This window comes from Pan troglodytes, chromosome 12 (genome assembly GCF_028858775.2).
Source record: "Pan troglodytes isolate AG18354 chromosome 12, NHGRI_mPanTro3-v2.0_pri, whole genome shotgun sequence".
NCBI classification, from domain to species: Eukaryota; Metazoa; Chordata; class Mammalia; order Primates; family Hominidae; genus Pan; species Pan troglodytes.
In genome coordinates this window covers 110,440,310-110,456,900 of record NC_072410.2, presented here as the reverse complement: position 1 = coordinate 110,456,900, position 16,591 = coordinate 110,440,310, and the positions used below count along the sequence as shown (strand labels likewise).

Sequence of the window (16,591 nt, the reverse complement as noted above, 5' to 3'; positions counted from 1 at the left end):
TTCCCAGATGCATTGGTCAGGGGGCCGCCAAGATGCAGAGCCCACAGACTATTTCAATCATCAGAGAGAATTTAATAGGAATTATTGTTAAAGAGGTATAAAGTTGTTAATTAGGTAACTGAAAGTGTAAGAAGAAATCTCAAAGGTATCACAGAGGTAGCAACTGCAGGACACATAACAGCCCCTACGACTGAGGGAACAAAATGAGTGTGAGTTGGTTAAATCTTTGAACCTTAGTAGAGGGCCCCTTGGAACAAAAACAGAGACCTCTGAGAAGACGGCTGGCCGGCTGGTGTTGCTTTGGGGGCATACGATTGAACTTGTCCTGCAAGTGGTGAAAAAAACTGTAAAGTGGGTTCAGCTACTGCAGCTGGAAAAAATTGCTCCTGGCAGGGAGAACAAGCATTAATGGGGGAATAGCACATGCACGGAAAGTGAGGCAAGCAACAAACAGAAAGGGCCATGTCCCTCCAGCCTTGTAGAGCATAATGGGAATCCAGTTGGCAAGGCAAAAATGTGCTTTTCTGACCCTCAGCCCCAGCTCCACAAAGCAGCGTACAGAAGGGTGGGTTTAGAGCTGAGAGTCCATAACTTAATAACTGGCGCACTAGCTACTTGACCTTAAGCAAATCACCTGACCTTTCTGTGCATGCATTTACTCATCTGTGAAAAACGAATACTAATGAACTCTGCTGAATAGGGTTGTTATCAAGGTTAATTAAATTAGTTAATATACAGAAGTGCTTAGAACAGTTTCTTCAGTGCCCAATAAGCTAGTAGGCACTTAAGTTAAAATAAGTGCCCAATAACATTTACCTGTGTGATGTTAATTTTAATGTGTCAACTTGACTGGGCTAAGAACTGCCCAGATAGCTGGGCAGGTAAAACATTACTGCTGGGTGTGTCTGTGAGGGTATTTCCAGAAGAGGTCAGCATTTGAATCAGTAGACTGAGTGAAGAAGACCCACTCTCACCAGTGTAGGTTGGTACCAGCTAACGTGTTGAGGACCTTAACAAAACAAAAAGGCAGAAGAAAGGTCAGTTCACTGTGTGTGAGTTGGGACAGTCATCTCTTCCCATCCTCAGACTTTGGCACTTCTGGTTCTCGGCCTTCTTATCTGAACTAAATTACATCACCATCTTTCTTGGTTCTCCAGCTTGCAGATGGCAGATGGTGGGACTTCTTGGCCTTCATAATTGTGTGAACCAATTCCCATTATAAATATGACATGTCTGTGTGTATACATACATATATATAGACACATATATATAATGAATGTGTGTATTCATACGTATATACACGTACACACACATATATGTGTGTGTGTATGTGTGTGTATGTATATGTATATATACACACATACATATGTGTCTTCTATTGGTTCTGTTTCTCTGGATAACCCTGAATTATACAATCTGGTATTATTATACAAAGGAAAGAGGAAAGAGCAAATATGTCTGCCTTGCCCAAGGCATTAGATTCACATTTTCCTTACATTTTGTGGCTTAATTTCCAGAGTGCTTCTCAGAAGTGAATGTCAACTTCCTGATGTTTATACTCAAGGAGAATGAGGTTTGGAGATCTGAGTAGTTTACTGAAGGCACTCACATTGAAAGATTTTATGAAGCTGAAATTCAAATCTAGATGTGCCCCATCCAAAGACCACCCTCTTTATACAGCAACATGCTGCTTCCCCTGGATCAAGAAACACAAGGTAATTATCATTTTCTTGTACCACTCACTTATGAAGAGTTAAGCTAGACTTTACTGTCCTTAAGCCTCAGATAATTCACCTGTAAAATTAGAATAAAACACTTGTTTGGAACACTTGATCCAACGTTATAAAAATAGCATGATCAATCTCAATGGCAAGTCCAGCAAGATAAAATAGTAAGGGGAGAACACAAAGTCCTCTACGGTAAGGTCTGCTCTAACACAACATATGTGTCTCTATAAATTACAGCACTGTGGGAAAGTATGCCAGAAAAAACACAAGACTTATGGGAAAAAATGGGGTTACAACACTAAAAAACTTGATCAATGACACACAATCACAAAGAAAGGCATCTAATAAAAACAGTAGTGGAGTTGTGCGCGTGTTAAATGGTTAAGACGTACTTAGATACCAGAATAAACATGGCATTTTCCTTGCAGAAGACCTGGAGTTTGCTTGTGGAAGTGGGTGCCAGCAGGGGGCAGCTTGGGAGTCCCTGTGAAGTGGAGACTGGGGTTGATCAGAAATCAGAGAGAAAGTTCTAAAACCAGATGTGAATGGGTGTGGCTCATAACACACCCAGTGATCTGCGGTAGCCGGTAGAGGCATGGAGGTGTGTGTGTGTTTTGCATATTCCTAGGAACCCCGGGGTCAGCCGTATGCAGTTTCTAGCAGATGAAATAATTCATTGCAAAGATATATTTACATTGTGCTCAAACTGTTTCCTAATATACTGATTACGCCGAAAGAAGTGCAGAGTCTCAAAACAAATGTTACAGCAAAACTGACTGTTTTTGGGTCCAAAAACTTAGCCAGAAAAATACACAATGAAAGAGACATGAGTTAACAGCCATGTGGGTTAGGACATCCTCTGAGTTGGCAATTGGCAGAGTGTGGAACCAGTGTACTGGGTTAATGAAAACCGAGATTGCACTGAGAACATATATCGTATGACAACAGCAGCAATAATAATAATAAAGAAATTCACAGACAGGGATCTGGGTGAAGATTATGCTAATTAATTAAACACACAGTTAGAGAGAATCTCGTCTGTCCTAGGCAGAGCCGGCACCTTCTCCGGAGGAGAGCCTGATCTGCCGACATGACTGACCGTAGAAAACATTGGCTGTATCTTAGGGATTATGGATGCCATTACCTCCACTGTGAGGAAGGTGCTATGGGGATTAGCTATGACAATTCTCCTGGACACTTCCTAGAGCAGGTCAGGGGCTGGACTGAGACCAGGGTTTAAGGCAGTTAGATCCTGACCGAAAGTATTTTCCACTGGACAATGCTGCTACTTCCCTATGTCTTCTGATGGGAGAATCTGTATCTTCATTGCTCTGGTAACTCAGTAAGTCATCAATGCTAAGTTCTCTTTAAGTGACTAACTAGGCCAGACTCTCTTGGGCAGAGTGACATTAATTAGTCACAGCATGGTCTGTGTATAGATACTTTGCACTAGAACCAACATCTGTCGAAATAATGATGTTAAAACTAAGCGTTTGTTCTGCAGAGGTTCTGCCCCCCCTCCTGCCCCTCCCCCATAGATGCATTCCCTCCATCTTTGTACGTGCAGGGCCTCATTCTTCATATCACAATGTGGGGTAATTGTTGTAGGTTCAACTGCCTGTCTCCCTCCCTAACTGAGAGTTCCCAGGGAGCAGAGACTGGGCTTTATTCATCTCAGCACCACAGGGATCTAGCGTGGGGTTTACACATAAAAGATGCTTATGATGTCAGCTCCATGAGAACAGAGACCATGTGCTCATGTCAGCCCTTGGTGTCTAAGCCAGTGTCTGGCATCAAGCAGACGTGCAGCAAATATTTGTTGGCTGAAAGCATGATCCTTAATGAAAGGTCATTTCCATTACATCAGTTAATTAAATAAAAATATATCTGTTCAAAATTATGTGGTCAATGAAAAAAAAGTCCAAGGGCTCTTTAAGGATGTGGGAAAATGTTCAGAGTATAATGCTGAGTTAAAAACAAAAAACAAAACAGGCCAAACATTGTGGCTCACTGCTGTGATCCCAGCACTTTGGGAGGCTGAGGTGGGCAGATCACCTGAGATCAGGAGTTTGAGGCCATCCTGGCCAACATGGTGAAGCCCCGTCTCTAACTAACTAAAAATACAAAAAAAAAAAAAAAAAAAAAAATTGCCAGGCATGGTGATGTAGGAGGCTGAGGCAGGAGAATCACTTGAACCTGGGAGGCGGAGGTTGCAGTGAGCCAAGATTGCACCATTACACTCCAGCCTGGGTAACAACAGGGAACCTCCATCTCAAACAAACAAACAACGATAACAACAACAAAAATAACAGGCTGAAAATATGTAGATTCAGAATGATACTCATCATGTTAAAGAAATGCCCTCTGGTTTACATGGTTGTCTCTGGGTTCTGAGATTTGGGGTGACATTTACTCTCATCATTGTACCTTTAGGTCACTTTACAAATTATTTAAAATAAGCCTGCGTTACTTTAAAAATGGGGAAGAAAATGTTTTAAGAGCAAATAATTTCATCAGGTGCTTTAGTTGGTATGTTTGTTCAGTGTGGTAATTTAAGGGATAGGATGACTTCTGGGAAGGGAACATTTCACAAAATTGTTTTCTTTGCCTTCAGAAGGCCACATTTTCTATCAGTTTGATGATTCTGGTAATTCTCACATTAACTGGTGGCCTCCTTAGCGGGTGGTGCCCTGAGGAAGAGCATCTTTATTTCTGGGTTTCTATCACAGAGGCAAGAAGGAATCCAGGAACAGAAGGGCCTTCCAGCCTTGTTTTATATTGCTTTATTTATTTTAATTTTGTGACTTTGCTCTAAACTGTGCTGGGGGGTGGTATAAAATTAAAATACACTCACATTGACTAAATCATTGACTGGCAATAATTTCCAGAGATTTGTTTGTTTTTGTTTTTGTTTTTTAACTCTGAATTCTATGTTCTATGGAAAGCATTAGTTTCATACCTTTATTTTCATTTCATTATAATGTGTGCCATTTTAAAATAGAAAAGAAAAAGAAAACCATCTCTATGAATATAAATCCTTTTCCTAATAATAGATATAATCCCTCAACATAATAGAGCGGAGGTCAGCATAATACTCACCACAGGCCAAATCTGGCCCATAGCCTGCCTTTATATGACCTATTAGCTAAGGCTAGACTATTAGCCAAGACTGTTTTTTCATGGTTTTAAATGACTGAAAACAAATTTTTTAAAAAATAAGGTTTCATGACGTGGGAATTACATGAAATTCAAATTTCAGTGTTGATAAATAAAGTTTTATTGGAACACAGCCATGCCCATTTGTTTGCATATTGTCATACAGCTGGCTTTTGCTCTGCAACAGCAGAGTGGAGTAGTTTCCACAGACACCAAATGGTTTGCAAGCCTGGAATACGTACTTCCTGGCCCTTTGTAGAAACAATTTGTGAACTCCTGTAACAGGCCTAGGTCAATATTACAAGGAAATTTGGAATAACTTCAACCTATATAAAGGCGAAGCTAGATCAGACTGAGAAACAGTCAGAATTCTGAACTAGAAGAAATTGGGAAGGCATACCACTGAGTCCCATTGTGACATGGTTCAGGCCTTCATCCTCTCATCTGGAATGACCCCAGCAGCCTGGGAACCTGTTCCAGCCTCTCATCTTGACACATGTACTGTATGCCTACAGTCCAATCCACCGCTTCCTGCCACCCTCACACAACTGTGCCAAGGTTATCTTTGTAAAGGGAAACTGTGGTTGCATTACTTTCCCACTTACAGTCTCCAGGGTCAATGGATAGTTTATGGTAGTGGTCCTAGCTCTGTGCTTTGAGGAGTTCTGGATTCCTTGGAGGAATGTGTAAGGTACAGAGATGGTGTGGGAGGGTTCGTTGAGTAAGCAGGTTGTGGATCTTTCTCTCTGTGCCCCCATTTCAACCAGAAAAGCTCTATTTCTGCTTTGTGTATTATATTTAATTTGAAGAATGGATTCTGTTGTTTAACAAAATAGCTGGAAAGCCACTAGTGGGTAAAGTTGAAGCCTCTTGTCCTGTTCTTGTGTGATCTAGTGTGATAGACACAGTGCTAACCAAGCTTTGTTGTTCCCTGTCATTTCCGAGTCTCCCTTGCAGGGAATGGCGTTATTGCCAACGAACGTTGAGTAGAAGTGACTCCCATCACTTCTGGGCTGAGAGAGCTGAGAACCAGTATACTGCCTCCATTTCTCCTTTACCTTGGTAACCTTGCAGGCTACTTGTCAGGATGTTGTATCTAAGAGCTGGCAGATCATGCAACAGCCCGGGTCCCTGAATGGCCATGTAGAATATGATCTCCACCCTGACCTATTTTAGACAGTACAATTAAATAAACAAGCAAACTTTTGTAGTAGAAAATCCCTGGAATTTGGGGTTTATTTATTACTAAAGAATAGCTTTGCATCTGGCCCTTGTTTATCTGTCATTTATTACTTGGTTGGCTGATGTGTTAGGTGGTTGGTTGCTTAATTAATTTAACAACAACAACACACATATATGAAGAGTCTAGTATGTATTATGCTAAGTAGTGAGAATATAAATCTATCAGCTGTAGCTGCCAACTTCAAGGAGTTTATAGCTGAGTGACTTTCTTTCCATAGCTCACTACGTAAGCACTATCCTGCACAGACCCTGCATCTCTGTCATTCTAAACTGTGTATCCCTGAACTCACCCAAACAATTCATTCATCCGTCCCTTTGCCTAAACTGTTTCTACTGTCTATGGACTGAGAAATCTCAGAATCTGAATAACTCATAGCACAACGTGGCTAAAACACACTCTAATAGTTCCTGTTGGTAACAGACCTGTTAAATCATTATGAAAGAAGGAAAACACAGAGCCCAGCAGAGTCAACTTAGCCTAAATCAATTCAATCAGTGTGTCACATGACCCAAGGAAGCGTGAAAACTGCCGTCACTCATTCTGATGCCTTCATTTTATGGTGCAAAACATCCAGATGCTAAGAAACACATCTGGAGCTTTTCTGTTTGCGATGATGGGAATGTTCTACATCTGCTCTGTCAAACCTGCCAGCAACTAGCCACATGTGACTATCGAACAATTAAAATGAGGCTAACATGACTGAGAAACTAAATTTCTAACTTTTAATTCACTTTTAATTCGTTTCCATTTAAACAGCCACGTGTGACTAGTTGCTACCTTATTGACCAATGTAGCTCTACTAGATATTTAGATCTGTTTCTTTATTTCTTTATTTATTTTTATTTTTTGAGATGGAGTTTTGCCGTTGTCGCCCAGGCTGGAGTGCAATGGTGCCATCTCGGCTTACCGCAATCTCCGCCTCCCGGGTTCAAGCGATTCTCCTGCCTCAGCCTCCCGAGTAGCTGGGATTGCAGGCATGTGCTACCACGCCCAGCTAACTTTGTATTTTTCGTAGAGACAAGGTTTCTCCATGTTGGTCAGGCTGGTCTCGAACTCCCGACCTCAGGTGATCCACCCGCCTCGGCCTCCCAAAGTGCTAGGATTACAGGTGTGAGACACCGCGCCTGGCTGATCTGTTGATTTAATTCTTTTTGTTACCATAGCCTAAATATAATAAGTTTAAAAGATACAACCATAAGCACATTTTCAAATAACACAAAAGAGGTTATCACCAGCTAAATTCTAAAACTGAATTTTCTCTACCAATACTTTTCCTTTAAACTTCTTTCGGTGCTTCACTCAATTAAAACAGCTCTGGGTTATAACCCAGGACCCTAGACCAAAATTCAAGGTGGACAGACTCAAGTGGTCCCCTCTGTCTCTAAGATCTCTGGTATCAGGGTGTTTCTCAAAACAACAGAGCAATAAATTCAGTAGTAATATTGGAAGTATTCAAATAAGCATTTTCAAAATATTTGTGCATCCTTTTAATAAAAGAAAAATTTTTTTTTTAATTATACTTTAAGTTTTAGGTTACATGTGCACAACGTGCAGGTTTGTTATATATGTATACATGTGCCATGTTGGTGTGCTGCACCCATTAACTCGTCATTTAACGTTGGGTATATCTCCTAATGCTATCCCTCCCCACTCCCCCCACCCCACAACAGGCCCCGGTGTGTGATGTTCCCCTTCCTGTGTCCAAGTGTTCTCATTGTTCAATTCCCGCCTATGAGTGAGAACATGCGGTATTTGGTTTTTTGTCCTTGCGATAGTTTGCTGAGAATGATGGTTTCCAGCTTCATCCGCGTCCTACAAAGGACATGAACTCATCATTTTTTACGGCTGCATGGTATTCCATGCTGTATATGTGCCACATTTTCTTAATCCAGTCTATCATTGTTGGACAATAAAAGAAAATATTAAAAGCTCAATATATGGCAGGCACTATTATTCTAGGTATTTGGGATACATCAGTGAACAAATCAGAAAAAGATCCCTGACTTTCTGGAAACTACCTTTTAGTAGTCCACACAATACATATAATAAATAGGTGAATTGCATGGTATATTAGAAATAGTATTTAGAAACAAATAGCACAGAATAAGAAAGGGATGAACAGTGATATTTTAGCAAAGACTGACTGAAAAGATGAAAGAGTCATCAGTGAATCTGAGGGAGAAGGATTCTAGCCATAACTTCTATTTCTCTGAAAAGCGTCATACTTCAAGGCCTCACAGAAGGGCAGGCATTGGCCTGGCCAGTGTCCTGGGTGTGTCTGAACCATAGATCAGAGCATGTGTACTTGGAGGGTGTGGGCAGGAGGCAGGTGCATTAGTGAACTGAGCAGGAGGTGATCTTGGAAGTCTGGGTCCTTCCGGGCTGATGGCACTTTTATATTAAATAACTTCACCCTTTCCCCATGCATCTCTTAGCAAAGAAGCATGGGATGTAAAGAAATGATACAGATAGGAGACAGGGAACTACTGGGTAGAAGACCCTGGTTCCCCGGCAAAGGCCCCACCCTCAAGACTAAAGACCCGCAGCCCTAAATGAGGACAGGCATTCCTGTTTTCACACCCAAAAGCTGCCTTTTGGCCAGCCATGCCTCCTATCCTGCACCCATATAAACCCCAAACCCCAGACTCCAGAAGCAGACCAGCAGGCCAACAGACCCGCAGATGAACAGTGGAATGACAGAAAGACGCAGCAGAGAAAGAGAGGAGGAACATCTGAAATGCCAAGAGGAGTTTGGCTGGGGGCAGTTAGAGAGGAGTCCAGCCACTGGGTGGCTGACTCCAGGGGAAGATCACCTTCCCACTCCATCCCCACCTTCCAGCTCCCCATCCGTCTTGCAGGAAAGCCACCTCCACCACTTAATAAAACCTCACATTCATCCTTCAAACCCTTGTGTGACCCAATTTTTCCAGGATGCTGGACAAGAGCTTGGGATACAGAAAGCTGTCACGCTGGCTTTCTGCCTTTGCATAAAAGCAGAGTCCATCGAGCTAGTTAACACTCAAGCCATCTGTGGACAACAAGGCTAAAAGAGCTTTGTAACACTGGGGTTGCGGCACCCATCCCTAGACACTACTCTGGAGCTGGAGCCCAGAGTGCTCGCCCCAGCCTCTGCATCTGCCCATCTGTGTGCTCCCCCTCCTGCAAGGAGCTTGAGCAGCAGGGTGACCAAACAGGTGAGCCACACCCCTGTTGCGTGTCCTGCCAGGGGGATTGGGGAACTCTTCGATTTCAGAAAAATACATACACCATCTTCTTGGTTACCAGGACTTCAGGCTTCTAGATGGCTTCTCACCTTCAAAGACATGGGGAGCTTTCTAGATATCACTTCCCGTATATTATAGATCACGAAATGATTTCACTGAATGATTTCTAAATGCACCTTCTACCTCTAATAACCTCTAACTCTTAGAAAGGTTGAAAACACACCAAGTGTGTTAGTTTGCTAGGGCTTCCATAACAAAATACGACAAATTGGGTGGATGAAACAACAGAAATTTATTTTCTCACAGTTCTGGAAGCCAGAAGTCCAAGATCAAGGTGTCAGCAGAGTTCGTTCTCTTGGAGGGCTGTGAGGGAGAATCTGTTCCAGGCCTCTCCCTTAGCTTCTGGGGGTTTTCTGGGAATCTTGGTCATTTTTTGGCTTACAGGCTCATCACCCCAGTCCCTGTCTTTATCTTCACATGGTGTTCTCCCTGTGTGCATTCTGGGTCCAAGTTTTCCTTTTCTTGTAAGGACACCAGTCATATTAGATTAGGGGTCCAGCCTGTGCCAGGATGACTTCATCTTTACTAACTAATTACATATGCAATCACCCTATTTCCAAATAACTTCACATTCTGAGGTCCTAGAGCTTGGGACTTCAACATATGACTTTTAGGGGGACACAATTTGACCCATAACAAAAAGATAAGACCAATAAATGGAAAGTCTGCTCCAGAGTACACCTGTCCCTCTTCTTTATAATGCAGGAAGGGTTTGCCCCAAAACATGTTACTCTACACCATTGGGTGGTCATCCCAGGAATGCCTTATTTAACGGCTTCAGAAATCATGTTGACATGAAAGACACTAATATTATAATGATTTTTAAAGTGAAAAAGAAAAAAAAATTGGATCCTTTTTCCTCTAGAAATGGATGTCTATTTTCAAAATATTGCATTGGCAGCTTCAGCAGAAGCAATCTATCGCCTGAGAAGGAGGAGCTGAGCCAACATGCGCATGCAGATATCAATACAAGTCTGGAGTTATACATAAGCAGAGGGAGTTCTGACAGGGAGCCGGGCAGCCTGCCACACAAGGAGCTCTCTTACAAAAGGCAGTGTTTCTTTTCCCTTACAAATGGCTAAAGGGTTGTGCTTGATATGCCTAGAAGCTAGGGCAAAAGAAATCTCTGGTCTATTCTGTGAGTAACATGCCGTTGGGACAGACCCAACTAGAAAAATAATTCTCTTAGTTTTCAGAATTGATCAATCTAGTGTGGTCTTACCCTAAAATAGGGAAGGTTACATTTTTAATTCTCTTTTATAGATTCATCAAGATTCAGAAGGCACAAGTGACGTATTTAAGGTAACACAGATTTTAAATGGCAGAAATCAGTAGTTCAGAAGAATTGCAAAGTTCATATTCTTTGCATTGACTGAGCTGCTTTCAGCTTTGAAAATGGTTAGTTTGACATCTAAAAACTAGAAATAAAGCTTAAGATCAATATATTTCTAATTATGAAAGACCAAACAAAATAACTCACAAACTTCCTAAAGACACGGAGAACAAAAATCTCCACCTGTATAAAATTATGATTATAGGTTCAAGAATAGCAAAGTGTTTTGACTGTTTACTAAGTGTTTTCACACTGAAGATCTCATTTGATCCTACGTTTATGGGATGGTTACTTGTTGTACAATGAGGAAACCAAGGCCCATGTAGTAAATGGTGAAATTAACATGCCACTGCAAGGATGTGGCTAAGCAGAACCCAAGCCTATATTATTTAAAGCAAAGCCAAATATTGATTCAATTAATCTACCTTTATTTTTATTTATTTATTTATTTTTACCATTTATTTTCCTTGATCCTGGATTTTTAATAGGGCCTGCAGACCTACGAAAAGAGCTTATAACAACCACCATGACCCTTGGCGTTGCTGGCTGATCCTCTAGGGCCTACCCTCCTTATCCTGGCTTTCAGCTTCCACCCCTCACACCAGCTGCAGGTTCTTCTTGTTTATGCCATTAGGGGTGTGCGTGTGTGTGTGTGTGTGTGTGTCTGTGTGTGTGTTTGGTAGGTGGGGCTCTTATCTGGCTTAGCTTCCTTGGTCCATGTTTCTTCAATTCCTTAGCTGTGATTAAGAGACACCTCTCTTCCCATCTTACTCCTGAGCAACCCACATTAAGTGCTATCTGACTGTCTCCCACTCCCCTCAACCCTAGGCCCCCCTGCTTGTGAATGGATGGCAAGCTGTGGGTGGGGGGAGGCGGGTTAAGGCAGTGGTGTGTCTTTGTAGCAGAGGGACCCTCCTCATCAGTCTCTGCATGGACAATGCCTCTGCTGAGTAGCCAGACTCTTAGTTCAAAGAGCTGATAGACACAATTCAAACGAAAAAGGTGGGTCCCTTCTAAGGTCGTCCTTGACTTAGACTTGTACAAAATACCTGCAAATCTGGGCTTCTCTTGCTTTCTTGACTTTGTGGACACTTGGAGGGCGGAGACCACCCTCTTGTTCATCTTTGGATGTTTAGCATGTTCCACTAAAACACATTTTGGGTTTTTTCAAAACAAATGAGTGAATGGATCTGTAACTGACTATGTGGACCCTGTGATTGCCTGCTGAATGGGTGCTATAAGAAATCTTTGGAAGAAGAAAGCAAAGTGAAGTGTTGCAAGATGGTGTAGGGCACAGAGTAATGTATGAGGTGGCAAGAGAACAGGGTTGTCCTCTGAGGTCTGGAAGGCCTGTGGGATAAATCCATCCTAGAATTTGCTGGCAAAAGTAAAAAACTTCTCTCTCAATACACTGTTTTTACTTTTTTCTTTATCAAAACAATGTAACATATTGAATCTATCATATTTCTTGTGGAGTTTGGCCCTATAGCATACGGCATTAAAATTAAGATAAAAAATTAGTCTGTTTTAGAATACAGGGACGAGGAGAGAATTTAACTTCCCAGTACCCCTGAGGGGTTCTTGGCCTCTATATGCATTATAAGGTTTGCGTTATAATATATTTATATTTGATTTTAGCTAAACTTTTTTGGAATAGAGTTAATAATTTTGAATAACTTTCTGCCTGTGAATGCTAATTCAGTTTCTAAACAAGAAAATCATTTTAATTCAACTATTTCAATGTCAAATACATCTGAATGCTTTCTGGATGATTTCTGAAAAATTTATAAATTAGTTGGTGACTATTTCATTGATTTGAGTACTTTTCCACTAGGATCTTCAACTCACAAGCTCAGTCTAGAAGGCCATCTCCTCCAACTCTATCTCATGCCTTGATTTAAACCCCTCTGATGCCAGGACAGGCACTGCCTCCTGCGGCCTCCAGTTCATAAATACTGACAGGTTATACCTTAGATTGAGCCATTCTTTATCTATCTCTAGGTTATTGGCCCACATTTGGGGTTAATGCTTAGCATCATGAAGAATGTGCTTTTCTCTGGACTGTGTGAGCACCCTTAGAGGTCTATCTCGGTCTGCTACAATTGGGTTTGGCATATGGAGAATTATCACCCTGATAGGAGATGATTTTGAATTCTTTCTACATTCCAATTTTTTCCCCTAAATGTGTTTCAATTAGTCTGTGTTGTTGGGCACCGCAATTACTGTTTATTTTTATTCTATGTTTTTCCAAGTTAACTAATTATAGATTCATAGTGTCTCTGGGCTAGGTTGATAGTGGGAAAAATGTATTGCAGAATCTCTCAATTGTGGCTGCTTGAGCTCCAACCACACACAAAAAGAGAATCTATCAATTGTATGGGAGAAAAGATTTAGGCTCAAAAAAGAAAGGTCACTTGTTCAAGACCACCCCGCATGTTAGGAGCTGTGCCCCTGAGAGAACATGGGCATTTGCCTCCTCTGTCCCATGCTCTTCCAGCCATGTCTTCCCCACTACCCCTGCCAGGGCCTCAGTGAAGCTTTCTCCATCATGCTTCAAAAATCAGTGTCTGTCTGTGTACTAGGTCATCTGTTCATTCGCATTTTTATTCACATGTATATCCAATACTTAATGGGCACTGGACGCTGAATGGGCATGTTTACCTGCTATCTGACTTAGCCCTGACAACAGTACTACCAATTCAGCATTTCAGCTCCACTTTACTAATGAGGAAACTGGAGAATGGGGAGAAAAAAATGGCATTTCTCAAATCACACAGTTCGTAAATGGTAAATCTATAATTCAAACTCAGGTCTGCTTTCTGCTCGAAAGGGTGCCGTTCAATGCCAGATATCATGGCTCCACTTCTCAAAGGAAGCACAACTTCTAAACAGGTGGGCCCCTCTTTTGCTCTTCTCCTGCATGTACACTGGGCAGATTCAAAGGTGTCCCTCATTTTTTCCATCTTCCATGAGGGATGTCCTAATCACCCCCTTTCCACAGGATCATTCTCTCTTCCATCCTGGCCTGCAGGGAGCAATTTGCACACCCTCCCCAGTGACTTCCCCATCCTCCAGCCCCATCCTGGTGAGGCCCTGGAGTCCTCACATTCCTTCCCACTGGGCCTCACATGCTCCCCTTCCTGCAGCTCTTTCCAGGCACCCCCGCCCTCACAGATGTTTGCATGTTCAGGCTCCTTTCTGCCACAGGGTAGCCTTGGCCTCTTTCAGGAGATTGCTCCATATAATTGTTTCTAGCACACAGCTGGGGACAGGCCCAGCCTTTCTCCCAACCTTCCCCCTCGCCCCCCCATGGCTTCTGAGAGCTGGATGTACCAAGAAGCCCACTGGCTGGCTCAGACCCACCCTCATGACTGAGCCAGTCCTGACCCAGTTAGAAAATATATCAGGCCCATGATAGCACTCAATTCTAACTTTCCATGTGATTTAGACAAATCACCAGACTTCCCTGTGTGCTTCCTTATACTTAAAGTACCAATTCCAGTACTTGCTTTATAACAGAGGGAAGCAGTGAGCATCAAAATAGGTTTTAAAAACAACAGTGATAACAACAGCAGCAAAACATTAGGCACAGGCACATTGTTTTTATTGATGAACTATGGGCTGCCTGTCACACATTGGCAATGGGGAGCTGAATGCTAACCAACCATCCCTGCCCCCAAGGAGTTCATAGCTTCAGGAAAAAAGAATAACAAAAATCAGCCACGTGAACAATGAGCTCTGCAAAAAGTCTATATGTTTATAATACTTGCAACTAAAAGTCATTTCATTCCACAGCCTCTTTTGAATTTATTTTTATAACAACCCTGCTGGGTACATGCTATGAATATTCCTCTTCCAACAGAGGAAACTAAGTCCTAGCAAAATGGAATCATGAATAAGAGCAGAGTCAGGATTTGAACGGAGGGGATTTTGCTGTTGCTTTTTGTTTGTTTTTGTTTTGTTTTGTTCCTAAAGCCTTTCATTGCTTTTGATCACTTTTCAGCCCAAAGTCACAGATGGCTGTGCTTTTCCATCCGGGCCACTCAATCTGATGGTAATGCACCATTTCTAAGAAGAGTTCTCTTCTATTTCCCATGATATTTCCTTCCAAGTTGTTGACACCATTCTGCAAATTTTGATGCTGGTGGTAAATTCTCTAATGAAGACTATTTGCTTCATTGATGTCAAATTACTGCCCTACTGCTCTTATTTTTTGCCTTTTTGTGCACACAAATAGATTTTTGTTTTAATATGGAATCATAAAATCATCTCTTCAAATATATTTTAAACGCAGTTAAACTCAGTATGTGTAATACTAATCATATAACCTAATGAACTAAAGTGGTGATAATGTGTACAACTCTGAGCCCACATGTGACCCCAGTAGCAACTACATCGCAATTGCCACCACCTGGCTAGCAGCAATTTTAAGACGCATTCTGATACAAAAGATGTTAAAATCTGAAAAGTACATGATTTAGAATACATAAAACACAGTATAGTTTTTTCTTTTCCTTTTAGTAAGAACTCTGGATTTTTTTTGGCTAGCCTGTAAGATCCTTTGAAAAACTGGGTCTCACATATGCATACTTGGCATCTAGGATGCAAAAGAAAAATACGGGAAGCGGGAAGCTACAGTGTGCCAGAAATAGGTTATCCATTGTCACATGTGTTGTTTAGTTGGCTTATTACAATAGCCCAAGGGTAGCCTGCACTTTCCCCACTTTACAGAGTGTTTTTTAAAAGTATACTGGGTACACCTTACATAGCTTAAGACACATAAGAGGCATTCAATAAATGTGTGCTGGTGAAATGAAAGAATATGTAGAGATTAAATAACTTGGTCATGTTCAGGCAGTTAGTTGACATTGAATCAGAAAATTGACTCTTGACTTGTCTGACTCAAAGGCCCATTCTTTGGCAATTGCTAGTCTGGCTCCAAGGGGGTGACTACAAGGTCTGGCAACTAATGGGAGACAAAAATATTTACTGTGTCAGTTAGAAGGAAGAAGGAAGGAAGGAAGAAAGAGAAGAAGAAAGGAAAAAGGAAGGAGAAGAAGGAGGAAGGAGGAAAGGGAGGAAGAGAGGAAGGAGGAGAGGGAGGAAGAAAGGAAGGAGGAGAGGGAGGAAGAAAGGAAGGAGGAGAGGGAGGGAAGGACAGAAGGAAGATCGAAGGAAGAGGTGAAAAAAAGAAAAAGAAAGGATGAGAGAAAGATAATAAGAAGCAAGAAAAAACAGAAGTAAAAACTGAGAAAAGGGAAGGGAAAGGGAACGAAAAGACAGGCAGAATGGAAAAAGAGGAAAATGAAAGAAAAGGAAGAAAGCAGGGAAGAAAGCTGTCAGTAATGGCTAAACATTAAGAAACTGGATTAGAAAGATAGTGTTTTTGCAAAGCCAATGTTGGCTTTCCTCCAGATTTCACTAGTTTTACAGTTATTCTAGAAAGTTCTCTAAACATCAAATTTTGAAGGAAGGAACCAACACTGCAACTGCTACTTGTTTTCAGGTTCTTGACCAACAGAGGCTTAATGAGTAATGTATTTGCTCAAAGTGAACTAAGGAAAGCAGTGCTTAAGAACGCCTCTCACTGGTCAGCTAAGTGAGAGAGTAAACCACCCAGGACGTTATATGTCCTGTGCGTATGTTTAAACCGGTGACTTGGGAAGAAACTAAAAGTTACTTTGTATAGTGAAACTTCCAGGCATAGTTTACTCAGTCTACTCAATACTGAGATCCAAGCCTAACTCCACAGCACCCGTGGGAGTGCTCTTTAAAGAGGAAGATTAGCTTTGAGCACTTTTTTTTTTTTTTTTTTTTTTTTTTTTGAGACAGAGTCTCGCTTTCGCCC

General features: G+C 41.6%; 1 long non-coding RNA gene across 1 annotated transcript in view; it reads left to right on the top strand.

Annotated features, from left to right (window-relative positions):
• LOC107972674 (uncharacterized) overlaps window positions 1–16,591 on the top strand; it is a 260,787-nt gene that overhangs the window by 164,982 nt on the left and 79,214 nt on the right. The window contains exon 2 of the long non-coding RNA XR_008546177.2: window positions 1,518–1,715. This is a non-coding gene — a long non-coding RNA (uncharacterized LOC107972674). The remainder of the gene's footprint in view (window positions 1–1,517; window positions 1,716–16,591) is intronic.